This window comes from Mustela lutreola, chromosome 5, assembly GCF_030435805.1.
Source record: "Mustela lutreola isolate mMusLut2 chromosome 5, mMusLut2.pri, whole genome shotgun sequence".
Classification (NCBI taxonomy): Eukaryota; Metazoa; Chordata; class Mammalia; order Carnivora; family Mustelidae; genus Mustela; species Mustela lutreola.
The window spans coordinates 139,962,531-139,979,423 of NC_081294.1; the positions used below are offsets into that span (position 1 = coordinate 139,962,531).

The 16,893-nt window shown below is 41.2% G+C and overlaps 1 long non-coding RNA gene across 1 annotated transcript; it reads right to left on the reverse strand.

The window, feature by feature from the left end:
* Nucleotides 1-1,368: 1,368 nt before the first annotated feature.
* On the reverse strand, nucleotides 1,369-16,742 carry LOC131831422 (uncharacterized). The gene is made up of 3 exons (XR_009353645.1): nucleotides 16,576-16,742; nucleotides 10,750-10,850; nucleotides 1,369-1,879 (listed from the first exon to the last, which is right to left on the reverse strand). It is a non-coding gene; the product is annotated as an uncharacterized LOC131831422 (long non-coding RNA).
* Between the last annotated feature and the right edge of the window lie 151 nt (nucleotides 16,743-16,893).

Here is a 16,893-nt window from a genome sequence, read left to right on the forward strand (position 1 = left end):
ATACTGGTTTTTTGTTAATAAGAGGCGTACCTCTCTTTCTTAGTGTTCCATTAAGACTTGATCACATGTGAAGTACACAAAATTACTTCTTTTCCTTTTTTTACTTATTCCTAACAGTCTAGGAATTTTCCCATTCTGAACTAATTTCTTGGGAAGCATATTAAATTATCTAAGCTTCAGATAAAAAAAAAATAATCACTTATTCTCAGGGAGCAGCACTCTTGGGCAGCGGTACTGGGCAGGCAGACCTTCAGGAGGAGGGACTTTGAAAGTTCACTTGAGAAGCTGTCTACTTTGTGGAAAAAACAGGACCTATTTATATTTTACTAGTGTGAACTGCAATCTGGATAGCGACCCATGTTAAGGCATGCCAGTTTTACTAGTTCATTATGCCCAGTTGGCCCGCCACGGGACACCCACCTCTCTGCCTACTGGTGATCTCTCTGTCAAATAAATAAATAAATCTTAAAAAAAAAAAAAAAAAAAGTTACCTTTGGTCCAGTAGGGGCAGGACAAATCGCACCTTTGCCCTTGGAAAACCACTTGTTATCCCTCTGTTGCCTTCCAGACCCTACACCTGCACATGATCTGTCCTCTTTTTTCTCTGACGTTACCTCCTATCTGCCTCGTTCACTCTCTGGCTCTAGGGAGGATCTTGCTGTTTCTTCAGAGTTTTTTGGGGCCTGGAATACTGGTCCCAGATTTCCATGGGGTTCATTCTCTTACTTCACCTATGTGTCTATTCAAGTGTCACCAAAATGGGGAGGTTTTTCCTATCCCCTCCTTCTAAGCACACTGCCAGCCTCTCAATCATGATCCTCTGATTTTCTTTTATCATCAGTTTCTGATGTGATAGCACATGTATATTTAGTTTTGTTGACTGTTTTATCCACTAGAATACGAACTCACCTAGAGCAGGATGTTCATCTGTATGACTGTATGCCTAGGACCTATCTCTAGAGTCCAAAGCAGATGAACTGAGGAACAGAGCAAGGAATTAAGATAAGGAATATGGCACGCAGTTACCTAAAGGACTTACAGCCCCACATTAAGGGCAATTCAGAGCCACCAGTTAGAAGGGAAAACAAGGGGCATGGAGGTATTTGAGGGCAAGTCTCAGGCTCCATAGTAGGGGGGGATAGCAATCTATATTTTTGCATAAATAACTAAATGCCTCAAATTACGAGTTGGGATTACAAAATTTCCAGTATCCTCTCTAGTTCTAAAATTGTATGGGTCTATAAAATCCCACAAGCGTCATCAATTTGGTAAAACAGGATCCCTTGGGGATTCCTAGAAGATCCTAAACTAGGGGGAATTCTGTCAAGAGCCTACGGACAAGACAGAATGTTTAGCAAAGGGGTAGGCTTGTCCCTTTTTTCTTTTCCACTGGAAAGAATAAGAAAAACATAATAAGGAGTCAGAGTGTTTCAATAGTGGAAACTAGGAGAAATCACGGAAGGTGTGCTCTGTACTTTCCAAAGCGCCCTGTTGGCAAGCGTGTAGAGAAGTTGGAGAGTGAAGAGCTGTCACCAGGGCCCCAGGCAAAGCTGCAGAGAAGGTCAAGCCTACATTCTGCATTCCAACCCACCCCTTCCTTTCTGAGTCCACTTTTCACCCCAGTTATTGGACTCTAGCTATTGAGTTTCCTTGTGCTGCCATTTGCCTTCTAAATCATTCCTCTCCTTGACCGCTCTACTGCTCCGCACAGAGATTTGTCTTGTTGCCTTGTCATCCAGCTAGAGTTCCCATCTCCTGGGTGCTGATGGCAGCCCAAATGATGAAAAACACTTCTAGAACAGTGACCACGAGGCCCACAGAACATCTACAGTTTGAAACAAATGGTCCAGTGTCGTCTTCTTACATGGTCTTCTAGGACCTGAAATGGAGGGATAAAAACTGTAGTCTCAGACATGTTCTTCTGTGTACACACATACGCACCTGCGTGCACACCGCCCTCCCCGCCCAACTCACACACACACCCTGTTTCTCTGTCAGGTTACCCTGGAGGCTAGGAGACAGCAAACAAAACCTCGCTTTGGTAGAAATCCCAAGTGCGCAGCCTCATGCATGCTTATCTCAATACCCATGGGTTTGTAGGTATAATCTTTTGAGACTTTTCTAATCAGACCAGACTAGCAAATAAAGGTTTTCAGACAAAGCAATTTTCTAACCGGGGTCTTATGGCACAGACTGCAGAAAAACGTCCTCTGATTTAACACAACAGTTGAATAGTAAGACTCCCTTAGGGTCACCTTGACATGGAGCCAGAGCAGAGACCCTCATTTTCACTGCGCCATTAAAGGATTTTATCCTTAATCCAGGATCTCAGGGGTAAGTGTGAGTTCCCAATGTCCTGACAAGCAGCTGCTGATGATTCCTGCGCCCATGTAAGTGCCTACCCTGGAGAGTTTTGGGGTTACTGAGGGGTGAGGATCCTATGAAAACACTGAGCTGTTAATTTGTCTCGGAGCCCTCATAATTTGCTGTATAAATGATCAGAATGACATCATTTTGTCCCCTAAGATGGTGAAGTTTGAGAGGGGCTGTTATTAAAAAGTGAGGCCAATGTCCAGTAGGGCCAGCCCGGACACAAGGGGGAAGTGAGTTTCTGCGGAGCCTGCAACAGCGACTCAAATCTAGTGCAACTGGGAGCATGAGCAGTGAACACGGGACAGCACCGTATCATTTATCTTGTATTTAAAGTAGACCTATGGTCAGACTTTGCAGGAATAGGACCCAGGAACCTGCATTTTTTTAATGGATACCCCAGGTGACTGTGAGGCCCAGCTAGCCAGACCGGAGATCACTTCCTATATAAAGGCCTCCTCTAGGGGAGTAGACAAGGGCTGGAGGATGTATGTGCTGATCCCTAGAAAATACGGGAAATCTCTCCAGGAGGTCTGCAAGGGGCAGACTGCCAGATGCAAGAGGTCTTGACCAGCTGTGGCGCAGGAGTGGGACAGTCTTAAGTGGATTTTTTTCTTTTTTAAGATTTTATGTATTTATTTGAGAGAGAGAGCACAAGCAGAGGAGTGGGGCAGAGGGAGAGGGAGAGAAAGAATCTCAAGCAGACCCCGGGCTGAAAGGAGAGTCTGATGTGAGGCTTGATCACAGGACCCTGGGATCATGACCTGAGCCACAGGCAGATGCTTAACTGACTGAGCCACTCAGACATTGCTATATTTTGAAATCAATATGTAATTTCTGAAAATCTAAACTCCTTTCAGATATTTCATTGGGATTGTATAGAAACAACAGGCCAATTTGGGACAACAGATATGTTAGCAATATTGAATTTTTAAATCTGTGAACAAAGTTTATTCCTGTGTTTTTAGGTCTTCAATTTCTCTCAGCAATGTTTTGTAGTTTTCAGTGTAAAAGTCTTACATGCATTTGTTCAATTTTTTCTAAGTAGTATCTTGTTCTTGATGCTATTATAAAATATTTTCAAATTTTTACTTTGCAATTATTCACTGCTAAGACATAGAAATGCAATTTATTTTTGTGGTTTGACCTTGCATACTAAGACCATGCAAAATTCACTGATTTAAGCTTGAAATCAGGCAACATGATGCCCCAAGCTTTATTTTTCTTTTTCAACATTTCCTTAGCAATTCAGGGTCTCTTCTGGTTCCATACACATTTTAGGATTGTTTGCTCCAGCACTTTGAAAAATGCTGAGGGAATTTCGATCGGGATGGCACTGAAAGTATAGATTGCTCTAGGCGGTACAGACATTTTAACGATGTTTATTCTTCTGATCCAGGAACTTGGAATGCTCTTCCATCTTTTTGTGACTTCTTCAGTTTCTTTCATGAGTGTTCTATAGTTCCTCAAGTACAGATCCTTTACCTCTTTGGTTAGATTTTTTCCCACGTATCTTATGATTCTTGGTGCTATAGTAAATGGAATCAACTCTCCCTTTCTGAATCAATTTCCCTTTCTGTATTTTCATTGTTAGTGTATAAGAAAGAAACTGATTTCTGCACATTGAGTTTGTATCCTGACATATTACTGAATTGCTGTATGAGTTCTAGTAGTTTGGGATGGAATCTTTGGGTTTTCCATATAAAGTATCATGTCATCTGTGAAGAAACAGAGTTTGACTTCTTCTTTGCCAATCTGAACACCTTTTATTTCTCTTTGTTGTCTGATTGCTGTTGCTAGGACTTCTGATACTATGTTGAACAAGAGTGGTGAGAGTGGGCATCCTTGTCATGTTCCTGATCTCAAAGGGAAGGTGATCAGCTTTTCCCCATTGAGGATGATATTCACTGTGGGTTTTTCATAGATATATTTTATGAAGTTGAGTAATGTTCCCACTACCCCTATACTCTGAAGACTTTTAATCAGGAACGGATGCTGTATTTTGTCAAATGCTTTTTCTGCATCAATTGAGAGGACCATGTGGCTCTTCTCTCTTCTCCTGTTGATTTGTTCTATCATGACTTATTTGAGAATGTTGAACCACCCTTGCATCCCAGGGATAAATCCCACCAGTCATGGCGGATAATCTTTTTAATGTACTATTGGATCCTATTAGCTAGGATCTTATTGAGAATCTTGGCATCCATATTCATCAGGGATATTAGTCTGAAATTTTCCTTTTTGATGGGGTCTTTGGGTTTGGGGATAAGGGTAATTCTGGCTTTACTACAAAGCTGTGATCACCAAGACAGCATAGTACTGGCACAAAAACAGACACACAGACCAGTGGAACAGAGAGTCCAGATATGGACCCTCAACTCTATGGTCAAATAATCTTTGACAAAGTAGGAAAAAATATCCAATGGAAAAACGACAGTCTCTTCAATAAATGGTGCTGGGAAAACTGGACAGCTATGTATAGAAGAATGAAACTCGACCATTCTATTAAACCATACACAAAGATAAACTCAAAATGGAAGACCTCAATGTGAGGCAGGAAACTATCAAAATCCTAGAGGAGAAAATAGGTAGTAACCTCTTCGACATCAGCCACAGCAACTTCTTTCAAGACATGTCTCCAACAGCAAAGGAAATAAAAGCAAAAATGAACTACTGGGACTTCATCAAGAAAACAGCTTCTGCACAGCAAAGGAAACAGTCCACAAAACAAAGAGGCAACCCACAGAATTGGAGAACATATTTGCAAATGACACTATAGACAAAGGGCTGATATCCAAGATTTATAAAGAATTCCTCAAACTCAACACCCAAAATACAGATAATCACATCAAAAAATGGGCAGAAGATATGAACAGACAATCCTCCAAAGAAGACATACAAATGGCTAATAGACACATGAAAAAATGTTCATCATCATTAGCCATCAGGAAAATTCAAATCAAAACCTCACTGAGATATGACCTTGCACCAGTTAGAATGGCCAAAATTAACAGGACAGGATACAAGTGTTGGAGAGGATGTGGGGAAAGGGGAACCCTCTTCCACTGTTCGTTGGGAATGCAATTTGGTGCAGCCACTTTGGAAAACAGTGTGGAGATTCCTTAAGAAATTAAAAATAGAGCTTCCCTATGACCCTGCAATTGCACTACTGGATATTTACCCCAAAGATACAGATGTAGGGAAAAGAAGGGACATCTGTAGCCCAATGTTCATAGCTGCAATGGCCACAATCACCAAACTGTGGAAAGAGCCAAGATGCCCTTCAACAGACAAATGGATAAATAAGATATGGTCCATATATACAATGGAGTATTATGCCTCCATCAGAAAGGATGAATACCCAACTTTTGTATCAACATGGATGGGACTGGAGGAGATTATGCTGAGTGAAGAAAGTCAAGCAGAGAAAGTCGATTATCATGTGGTTTCACTTACTTGTGGAGCATAACAAGTAGAATAACACGAAAGACATGGGGAGATGGAGCGGAGAAGTAAGTTGGGGGAAATCAGAGGGGGAAACAAACCATGAGAAACTGTGAACTCTTAGAAACAAACTGAGGGTTTTGGAGAGGAGGAGGTGAGGGGTTGGGTGAACCTAGTGGTGGGTATTATGGAAGGCTCGTATTGCATGGAGCACTGGGTGTGGTGCATAAACAATGAATCTCAGAACACTGTAAAAATTAAATAAAATTAATTTTTAAAAATTCACTGATTAATTCTAGTAGGTTACTTTGTAGATTCTTTAGGATTTTCTTTGTAAATCATCATGTCATCTCTGAATAATGACAACTTTATTCTTTTCCAAGTTGCAGGCACTTTATTGCTCTTGCTTGCATTAATACACTGGCCAGGAATTCCATTACAATTTAAATTATAGCGATTAGATGGCACATCCTTGCTTTATTCCTCATCTTAATCTCAAGGAAAACCATAAAAATTTTTGCCATTATGTAGAATGTACGCTTTTCTAACATGCTTATCTGGTTAAAAATGTTTCTTTTTGCCCTGATGGTTAAAAGTTTTACTCACAAATGGATATTAAGTTTTGTCAAATGCTTCTACTGTATCTGTTAACATAATCATATGCTTTTCTATTTTATTGTCTTATTGTGGTATATCCTATTGAAAGATTTTAAAATTATAAAAAACAACCTTGTGGCCCTGAAATAAACCCCACTTGGTAAGTATGTATTATTCTCTGTAGTGCCAACTTCAGTTTGCTAAATTTTTATTAAAGATTTTTGGCTTCTATTTTCACAAGGAATATTTATCTACATTTTTTTCTTTTTATGTATTTATCTGGTTTTAAAACCAGGGAAGTAAAATAAATTAGGAAATATTCTCTCCACCTTGATTTTCTGAGTTTCTATGAAATCAGCATCATTTCTGAAATGTGTGATAGAGTTAACCAGTGAAGCTATTTTTATCTGAAGTTTACCTAAAGTTTTAAAAAAATCATTAGTTCAGTTTATATGTTAGATATAGGATTCTATGATATAAATATGGTTATTCAGATTTTCTGTTTCTTATTGTGTCAATTTTGGCAATTTATGTCTTCTAAGAAATGTGTTCATTTTTTGTAAAGTTGTCAAATTTATTGTCAAAGAATTCTTCACAGTATTCTATTATCATTTTAATTGGCCATAGGATCTATAGTGAAAATGACTATTTCATTGCTGATATAGATTTTTAAAAAATTTTTTTCTTGATCAGCCTGGCATTTACCAATTTTACAAATCTTTTCCAATATCTAGATTTTCCCTCCAATAGATTTTTATCTATGGTTTATTTTTTTTTCATTGATTTCTGGTCTTTTTTAAAATTTCAAATACATTTTTATTGATATAATTATATTTGTATTTTTTATTTTTAAAATATTAGATTTCTGTTCTTATTCATTATTTTACTCCTTCTATTTACCTCGGGTTTAAATGCTTCTCTTTTTATAGCTTCTTAATGTGGAAACTTATATAAATGATTTTAAACTTCTTTTCTAATATAAGCATTAAAATCTAAACGTTTGTCACTTGGCATTGTTGCTGCTGCATTCCACAGATGCTGATATACCGTGTTTTCACTGTTTTTCTTTTCTTTTCTTTTTAAAGATTTTATTTATTTGAGAGTGAACCAGCACAAGCAGTTGGAGTGGCAGGCAGAAGGAGAAGCAGGCTCCCCACTGCACAGGGAGCCCAATGCAGGGTTCGGTCCCAGGACCCTGAGATCATGACCTGAGCCGACGGCAGACACTTAACCAACTGAGCCACCCAGACACCCCTCACTTTAAAAGGTAAAAATAAAGCTTTTTTTCTCATTCCCTTTGTAGTTTCTTCTTTAAACAGAATATACACACACAAACATATAAGAATAAAAAGAAATGGCATTATATTCTATCTGTAACCTGCTTTCAGACTTAACAGTAAATCAAGAACACCTTTCTGATCATTTTCTGCAATATCATTTTTCATGCAATTTAGTACATTACAGATCTTTGTACAAAATTTATTTAAACTAGGCCTCTATTTTTGGATAACTTAGTTGTTCCCATTTTTTTCAGTTACATATTGTTGTGATAAATATCCTCATATAGTAGCTTTTGTGTAACTAAGAGATTTTTTTCATTGTATAGTTTTCTAAAAGTGGCATTGATATATATGGGGATCCACTTTCAAGGCACTTTCCCATTTTGATACTGACTTCTTGGACCTGAGCCTGTATTTTTTGCATGGTTCATTTTTTCCTACAGAGTTGATGTGGTCTGTGGGCTGCATCAGCCCTCAGGCACAGCAATTTGGCATTCACAGAGGTGAAAAATAGTCAACTGCCAACATCCAAGATTGCAGGGGAAAGGTCTTATATCCACATCTGGATTTTCAGGTTCTCCTGGTTAAGTGGGAATCTGGCAACACTAAACCAACATTCCTACATGATAAGACTTAGTGGGAAAGGAGTAATTACTTTAGATAGGGCAGTCTCTTTCCATGTTGTCATAGTTCTTAGTCTGTACCTCTTGATTAGGACATGGCTTGACTCTTAGAGGATTTGGGTTCATCACCCCTGATCTGGTAGGACAGAACCTACGAGAAAGCTCACACCAGTCATATGCAGGCAAACCCTGGCTTACCAAACCATGTGACCTTTCCCAGTGCACAGGACACCTCCTTGCACTTCATTCTCTAAGAAATTCTAGAGCTCCAACTGGTAACCTATCAGATTTGTCCTTCTGAAACAAAAATCTGTTCTTCAGAGTTAGAGAACAGAGATTGTCTTCTCTGTGCTTTAATACACATGAGTTTTTCTAGGCAAACATTATCTCTAATACTATGCAAATGTAATGTACCCACATCACGGCTCTCAGATTTTCTGGGTCTTGGTTTACTGAAGATACAGCCCTCCCCTACCAGCAGTTTTTAACTCATGGCAGTTATGTTAGGATCAAATTTTGAATGTGGCATGATTGCTGTCTCTTCCCCTCCCCTAGCCAGCCAAAGAGAATTCTCTAATTACCAGATCAATCTCCCTATTATTTTTCTTCCTACAAAGAGGAATTTTTTTTTTTTTTTCTGCTACAGGAGAGGTAAAGTTCATATGCATGCTGAAGCGATACAGAAAATAGTGAGGACAGACAGAAAGAGGAGAATGATGTGTTGAGAGCAATTTTGGGGAATTGTGAATGGAAGGGCTCTGCACTGGCACCAATGTGAGGGAGACAGGAAGAAGAAGAAAAGAGATTTGAATACATATGGTCTTTGGATCTGGATTCCCTTTATGGTTCCCAGGGAACCTAAAGAAGGGGTTTGAGTTACTGAAATTACTTTTGGTTGTAGGAAGCTGTTTTCTTGACTGCAGTTCTGTTCGGAGACCAAACTGTCTCTGGCCTGGGTTTATAAGGTTACACAGGCTTGTGGATACATTTTCCTTGTTCATATCCTTCTTACATTGTGCTATGGTTATATTAATTTGCTCTTTGTGAGACACCAAGTACCAGACACCTGTTTAAACAGATTTAAGATTGTTCCTTCTGGCTGGAAGTTTTGTTGTGTACCCTCTTAAAAAAAAAAAAAAAGTCCAAAACAGAGACAACTGAGACATAGATTTCTGTTCTCCTTTTCTGTTTAGATTTCTGATTCTACAGTTTTCCTGAGGTGGGGAGTCCACATTAAAGGTCATAATGCTTCTGGCTCTAGGGTTGGATTTCTTAAACACATCCTCAGGTCAGCTGGAGGGCTAGAGTTTATTACTTTTTAAAAACCAAACCCCTGCCAAGTGAAAGGAGAGAAGGGCATGTTTAGATTAAAGTGCTTGATGTTCAAATTCTGTCGTTTGTTGACATTTTATTGCTCAATGCAGTTTTTTCCTATCCTTCAGGGCATTTTGCTTAATGGTTTCCCAGGAACACTGTGATGAGGCTTCAAAGCAAACCCTAGGTTTTAGCAACAATGCTCTTATTCCAGTTTATGTGAGTCACATGTCCAAAGCCTTGTACACATCTCAAGTTTTTCCCATAAACACTCATGCCCAGAAAATATGGGAAACCATGTTAACAAGCCATACTCGATGTCGCACACTAATATGCAAACAAACCAGGTTAATTCCAGCTTAATAGATTTTTGTGTCACTGGGAGGCAAAGGGGTATACCTACACTAGATGCTAGCTCTCCTAATGTCCTTCAACAGGATCTGTCACAGGGGTCTGATAGAGCTGGCTGTTGGGTACAAATCTGTCAGTAGGAATTGGCTAGGTAGCTGTGATGCCTTCAACATTCAATTATTACAAACACACCAACAAAATGATGTACAACACCAAGAAGTCTGTCCTTCACGATTATTTATTACCTGGGTCAAGAGGAATATGAGCCATTTATTACCTTTAAAGTGGTTCTCATCTGACTGACCCCCATATATGCTAGCAAAACATGGCTTCCTGAGGGGATATATTTTAGTACTTTTATAGTTGAAAAATGAACTGCTGATGCTTAGACCTGGCACTTAAAGTGGTGTCTAATTTCTCTCTTCCAATGATCTCCTTCTGGAGCTGATTCTTTCTCCCTCTTTCTCTCTTTGCACTGTATTGGGTGCCTGTCATGGCCAACCAGGTCAGTCTGAATGGGAGCTTTTCTCAGAAGGCAGCCCCACTCAAATGAGTAGAAAGAAGGAGAAGAAGAGATGACTGCCGTTCACTTAACTCTGTAAAGTTCCCTAGAGGTATGGTGAGCTCTCTTTCTCTGTACAGTTAAGAAACATAGTGACCCTTCTCACAAGTGCTGGCAGGTGGCCGACCTCTCAGGTCTCTCCTCAGAGTACCATGCTTTTCCTTTCCAGGTGTTTAGTACTAAAAAGCAGAAGAAATGGTGCTCTTACCTTCCAATAAGAAGATTTAATCACAGGTCATGTTGGCAGAGCCACTTCTGTGGTGATGGTTTCTACGGGTACAATCTTCCAGGAACGAACATCAGCCAGACCTGCAACGTTTAAGGAGACTGTGGGGTTTGAACTTGTGTTTTGGAAAATGCTAGTCCATGTCTGAAACTTCATCTGACAGGACTTTCTGCACTACACATTGTGCAAGAGAAGACATTTGCAGCCCTGGTTTTTAATTTTCTTCTCTTTTGTGGGCAGAGAGACGGACCTCAATGTTATTTTAACTTTGTTTGCTCCGGGCAAGGAGATTTATTTAATTAGGTAGCCAATCCAGAAATTCTGTTGCTGCACATTTTGTGTCATACAGGCTGTGGTGTGTCTGGAAAACAGAAGGGGCATGGGAGAGGAAGCTCAGCCTTTGAAACTTGTCTAGAAGGAGGCTGAAGGATATTCAAATAAAGTATTTTTAAGGGTTCACTGGGCCGAGATGAATTCTAGCAAAATGGCGCTAGAAATCAGAGGTGTGATTTTTCTTAATTGTCATGATGTCAGTGTGGGAAGAAAGCATGGTTCAGAATTCCCTTGGAAAGTTGCTTTTGTAGATGCAAGCAGAAAGAAGGGCTTTCCATCCTCTCCTGACCACTCTGAAACTTAAGGATAAATGGCTTCTGTTGGAGACTTATCATGACAATCCAGCAAGGGTTGGGAATGTGACATCACAGGATTTTTTTCACAGACGTGTGTGCAAATCCAGATAAACCTGGAAGTCTGCAGCCAGGATGCCAGGCATCTGTTGAGATAAGGAACAAACAGAATGGAGCTTTTCTCCTTGCAGTCTCTATAGGTTTTGGAAACCGGCTGAGACTCTCTACATCTTGCATGTGGGTTGGGAGAGGCAGCCTCCATCAGTAACATAAGGAAGGACCAGCAACTCTGCAAGTCTACCAAATATTTACTCCCTGTACCTGCAGTTTACTGCCTGTAGCAAGTTTATGAAAATTTTAAATATGTTTATGTTTAAAAATACATGTCTTTCAATAGAGATGAATGCAAGGGAAATAAATCCTATAGAGATAAGTAATTTTAGTAATTTGCTTATGTGTTCTTGGTGCTAATTAACCTACATAGGGAGACAGATGATGTGAAGGAGAAACTGGAGGTGAGGGAAGGGAGTGTGAGTTAGTCACCTCTGAAAACAAGATTAGATTTTTTTAAAAGAGTTTATTTATTTATTTATTTCAGAGAAGGAGAGAGAGAGAGAGAGAGAGAGAGAGTGTGTGTGTGTGTGTGTGTGTGTGATCGTGCAAGTGAGCAGGGGGAGAAGCAGAGACTGAAGGGGAGGGAGAATCTTAAGCAAACTCCATGCCCAGAACTCAGAGCTTGATCTTAGGACCACACGATCATGACCTGAGCTGAAATCACGAGTCAGACACTGAACCAACTGAGCCACCCAGGTGCCTCTGAAAAACAAGATTGTTTGAGCAACGAGCAATAGAAGTGAAAAGAACCACCAAAAATCACTGGGGAGAGGAGCTTTATGTAAAACAAAAGTTCTCTTCACCTCTCATAAACTCTAATTTTCTTCAAACTCAGATATCACGCTCTACCTGTGTAGTAGGATGAGTTTTCCTCCATCATATACCACCTCTCTCTGCCCCACTGGCCCCACTCTTTCTCCCACCTAGCCAAGACCTTGTCCTTCTGTCTGGATCTTATGGGGCCTAAAGAACAGAATATGGCTTTTTGTGATGTAACTCAAGTTATGGAAGGAAATCAGGACGTAAGTTACGGGCAATATCCATAGTAGCACCATTCATCTTTGCTATGAGAAGACCTGTTGCCCTACCTACCTCCAACTGTAAGGTCCTAGGCCCCATCCTCACCTCCCCTTGCCTAGTGGGGCAAAGAGAGGAGGATAGCCCATGCTGAGTGCTGCAGCCAAGAGGAAACTGAACTTGGGATGGAGTGCAAGGCGAAGTAAAAGGAGGAAGACATAGGAGGAAGGTCAAGGAGTTTGTCCCTTAAGGTCATCTGAGAAGCAGCCACCAAAATGGGATTAGATGTGCAAGAGGTTCCTTGAGGAACATGACTATCTGAAAAATAAAGGGGGAGGGGCAGGAGGTGGCAGGGTAAACCTTCAGACTGGGGTGCAGGGCTGACACAGGGGAAGGAAAGAGGGAAGGGCAGAGGGGAATCATACAGGAACTCTCAGAATATGCCATATTGTGGAGAAAATGGTGCCAAGATAAAGGGGAGTCCCAGGCCACCACCATCCCTTAGAAGAGTCCCCCAGCTAATACCCCTGCTGTGCTCATTGTCCAAGAAAACCTGGGGAGAAGTGTGGCCCTGGGGTGAGCACCACAATGAAGTGGGAGGTGCGTCCCATAGAATCTTCTCAAGACAGCTCAGCAAGACTAACTTCACAGCCACAAGGAGGGACCCATGGTGCCGACACAGGCAAGGTCATGGTGAAGGTTCTAAGGGTCTAGGACCATGGCCCTGCATCTGGGCTAGAGCAAGAAGACAAGTGGGATTATACAGAGGACTCATTTCTCAATCTCTGCTCACTTGTTTATGGGTGAGAAAACCCTGCTCGGTCAAGTTCAGGGCAGACTGAACATTATACGAGATTCTCAGAGTTGGACCAGTCCAACTACTACCAATTGTAGGCTACCAGTCCTGTGGATACGTGATGTTGTGTGCAGATCTGGGAGGCTCCTTTTTATAATAGCATTACCTGGGGACTGGGGTAGCCAACCACTGTACCTGAGTTCATATGTCTGCCTTTATTAAATGCAGACCTTACAGGACACCTGCCTGGCCTCAGCCAAAGTCAAAGGGATTCCTCCCTCCTCTCAACAACACTGTCTCCTAAGCCCCCACCCCTATATTATATCTGTCTTGCACTTTACATATGTGTCTCTATGACTTGTCCCATCCTTGAAAGATAATGCACAATTTGAAGCTAACTATTGTCTTATACTTTGAATCAGTATTCTCTTGCATACATAGTTGTTTTGGGTTTTCACATCAGGTAAATAAAGGGAATGAGCAGTCAGTGGGGTAAGTGGGGGAAAAAAAACCCAAAGAAACATATGTATTTCAGCCCATTTACTTTTCAGTATTAGCAGTCACTTATAATAGAAGACTCAGATGTATTTCAACCAAGAAAAAGAATCAATATATACAATGTTGTCAATTTATATGATGCTATCTGTCATATATTTTTATTTAAAAAAACAAAGTATGAGGAAATAAGGACAAAGAAAGAAGGTGAAGTTGGCCTGGGTACAGCTACAAAAAAATGAAGCTAAGGATTGCTACTGAGATTGAATACAAACCTTACTCTTGACCTTTTCCTGGCAGGCAAGACAAAAAGGAAAACACAAGTTATATAAGGTTCTTATTAGCTAGTAAAAAGAAGCATGCCAGCTTTTCTGTACAAGCAGATTATTTTTCCCCCCTAGCACTAACTTTAAGAATTTCTTTTATGGTCCCTTATAAAGCCATTGACTTTTAAAATATAAAAGTTATATTTATAAAAATATAAAATATACGATGGTTTCAATTTTATAAAAAAAAACAACCTTAAAAAATAATAGAAACTTCTTTTTTCTGTATGGTCATTTCTTATATTGATTTTTGATAAATGTCATAGTTCAGAGATGGCATTTCTTTGGGGATTTAGGATGGAGTTCAGCCCCCAGCAGGGAAATGAAGTTGAAGGATGATGTCTGGGCCTGTACCCTATAGAAGGGACCCTCGGAATGGTGGGATCCAGTTTGTAATGCCCACGGGCTAAGTAGCAATATGAGATTATTAGCAAACAAATGAAGTTGTATTAAAAGAGAATATTTTATCAAGATCAGAAGCTTTTGCACAGCAAAGGAAACAGTTAACAAAACCAAAAGACAACTGACAGAATGGGAGAAGATATTTGCAAACAACCTATCAGATAAAGGGCTAGTGGCCAAAATCTATAAGGAACTTATCAAACTCAACACCCAAAGAACAAAGAATCCAATCAAGAAATGGGCAGAAGACATGAACAGACATTTCTGCAAAGAAGACAAACAGATGGCCAACAGACACATGAAAAAGTGCTCCATATCACTCAGCATCAGGGAAGTACAAATAAAAACCACAATGAGATACCACCTCACACCAGTCAGAATGGCTAAAATCAACAAGTCAGGAAATGACAGATGCTGGTGAGGATGCGGAGAAAGGGGAACCCTCCTACACTGTTGGTGGGAATGCAAGTTGGTGCAACCACTCTGGAAAACAGCATGGAGGTTCCTCAAAATGTTGAAAATAGAACTGCCCTATGACCCAGCAATTGCACTATTGGGTATTTACCCTAAAGATACAAACGTAGTGACCCGAAGGGGAATGTGCACCCGAATGTTTATAGCAGCAATGTCCACAATAGCCAAACTATGGAAAGAACCTAGATGTCCATCAACAGATGAATGGATCAAGAAGATGTGGTATATATACACAATGGAATACTATGCAGCCATCAAAAGAAATGAAATCTTGCCATTTACGACAACATGGATGGAACTAGAGCGTATCATGCTTAGCGAAATAAGTCAAGCGGAGAAAGACAACTATCATATGATCTCCCTGATATGAGGAAGTGGTGATGCAACCTGGGGAGTTAGGGGGGTAGGAGAAGAAACTAGATGGGATCGGGAGGGAGACAAACCATAAGTGACTCTTAATCTCACAAAACAAACTGAAGGTTGCTGGAAAGATGGGGGTTGGGAGAAGGGTGGTGGGGTTATGGACATTGAGGAGGGTATGTGCTATGGTGACTGCTGTGAAGTGTGTAAACCTGGTGATTCATATACCTGTACCCCTAGGGATAAAAATATATGTTTATAAAAATTTTTTTAAAAATGTAAAAAAAAAAAAAAAAGAGAGAGAGAATATAACCTTGGCTGTATTCTTTTTTAATTTGGCCCAACAGCTGGGTCCCAACAGTTAGATCTCAATTTGACACTGGGCCTTTATCGTAATAAATTCCATACACATGCAATGATCTAAAATTGACCCTGCTAAGACCCAAACAAGCGTTCCCAAGGAAAAATCCTCTGGTTTACCCATCTACTGAAGCACGAGACACAATGAAAGGAGCTGCTATTGTATTCTGAGATTCCTCGAGACTGGCCTAGGCTAATGTGCTCTCAAAGCTCCCTGGGGAGACAAACCTGACTGGAGATTAGTGTGTAGGAAGGTTACTAACAGATGGCTCCCGGGGTCAGTTCCTGAGGAAGACAAGAGGAGGGGAGCGGAGCAGAAGGGAGGCAGAGGAGGGGCGCAAGACAAAGTGGAGGAGGAAGTGAAGTGAAAGCCAGCGGGAGCACTGGACCGGGCGTGCCTTTCTGGAGGTGCCTCTCGTTGGGGGAGGGGCTGGGACCCTCGACCCCACCACTCACTGGATCCAAGCTGTCCTTCTGAGGCGATGTCCTCAGGAGTATTCCCTGAGGAAGCTACCACGTCAGGGCTCTGGGCCAGCCGCCGCCAATGAGGGGGGCTATGTCCCAGACTTTTGAAGGTGGTCCCTCACAACGGATCGGGGATTTTTCTAGGCGCCATGTCCCGAACTAGCAGAACACACTTTACTCCTGAAGCATGACTAAAATAATCTCCCAGACCTCCCGGTCTTTGTGACATGCGGCTTTATTCCCACAGCCTGGATGGATGCGCTTTCTTCTGTAGGATGAGCACCCCCGCCCCGTTCGGTTTTCTCTTCGGCCGCTCCTACCCGAGGGCGGCTACAACCAGGGACCTAGTCGGTGAAGAGCTTATCTGACTCACTTCCGGAATTTGGAGGGACGGTCCATAAGCCGACGCAGCGGCTCATGAGCCGGGTTCTTTCTCTTCTCTTTGAGTCCCTTTTTGGCAGGTCACTTCCGGGCTTCTGGCTGCAGGAGTCACTGCTGTGTCCTAGAGCGGAAAGCACGCGCAGCAAACCAGGAAGGCCAGGCACGCTTCCTCCTCCCCAACACTTCCGGAAGCGCTGTAAGAGCGCTACCGGCTTCCCATTGGCCAGAGCCGAGTCACGTGACTGTACCTAGTTTCCGGGACTCCTAGGAAAGTCGTTTTATCTGAGAACATTTAGCTGGCTGCACTTAA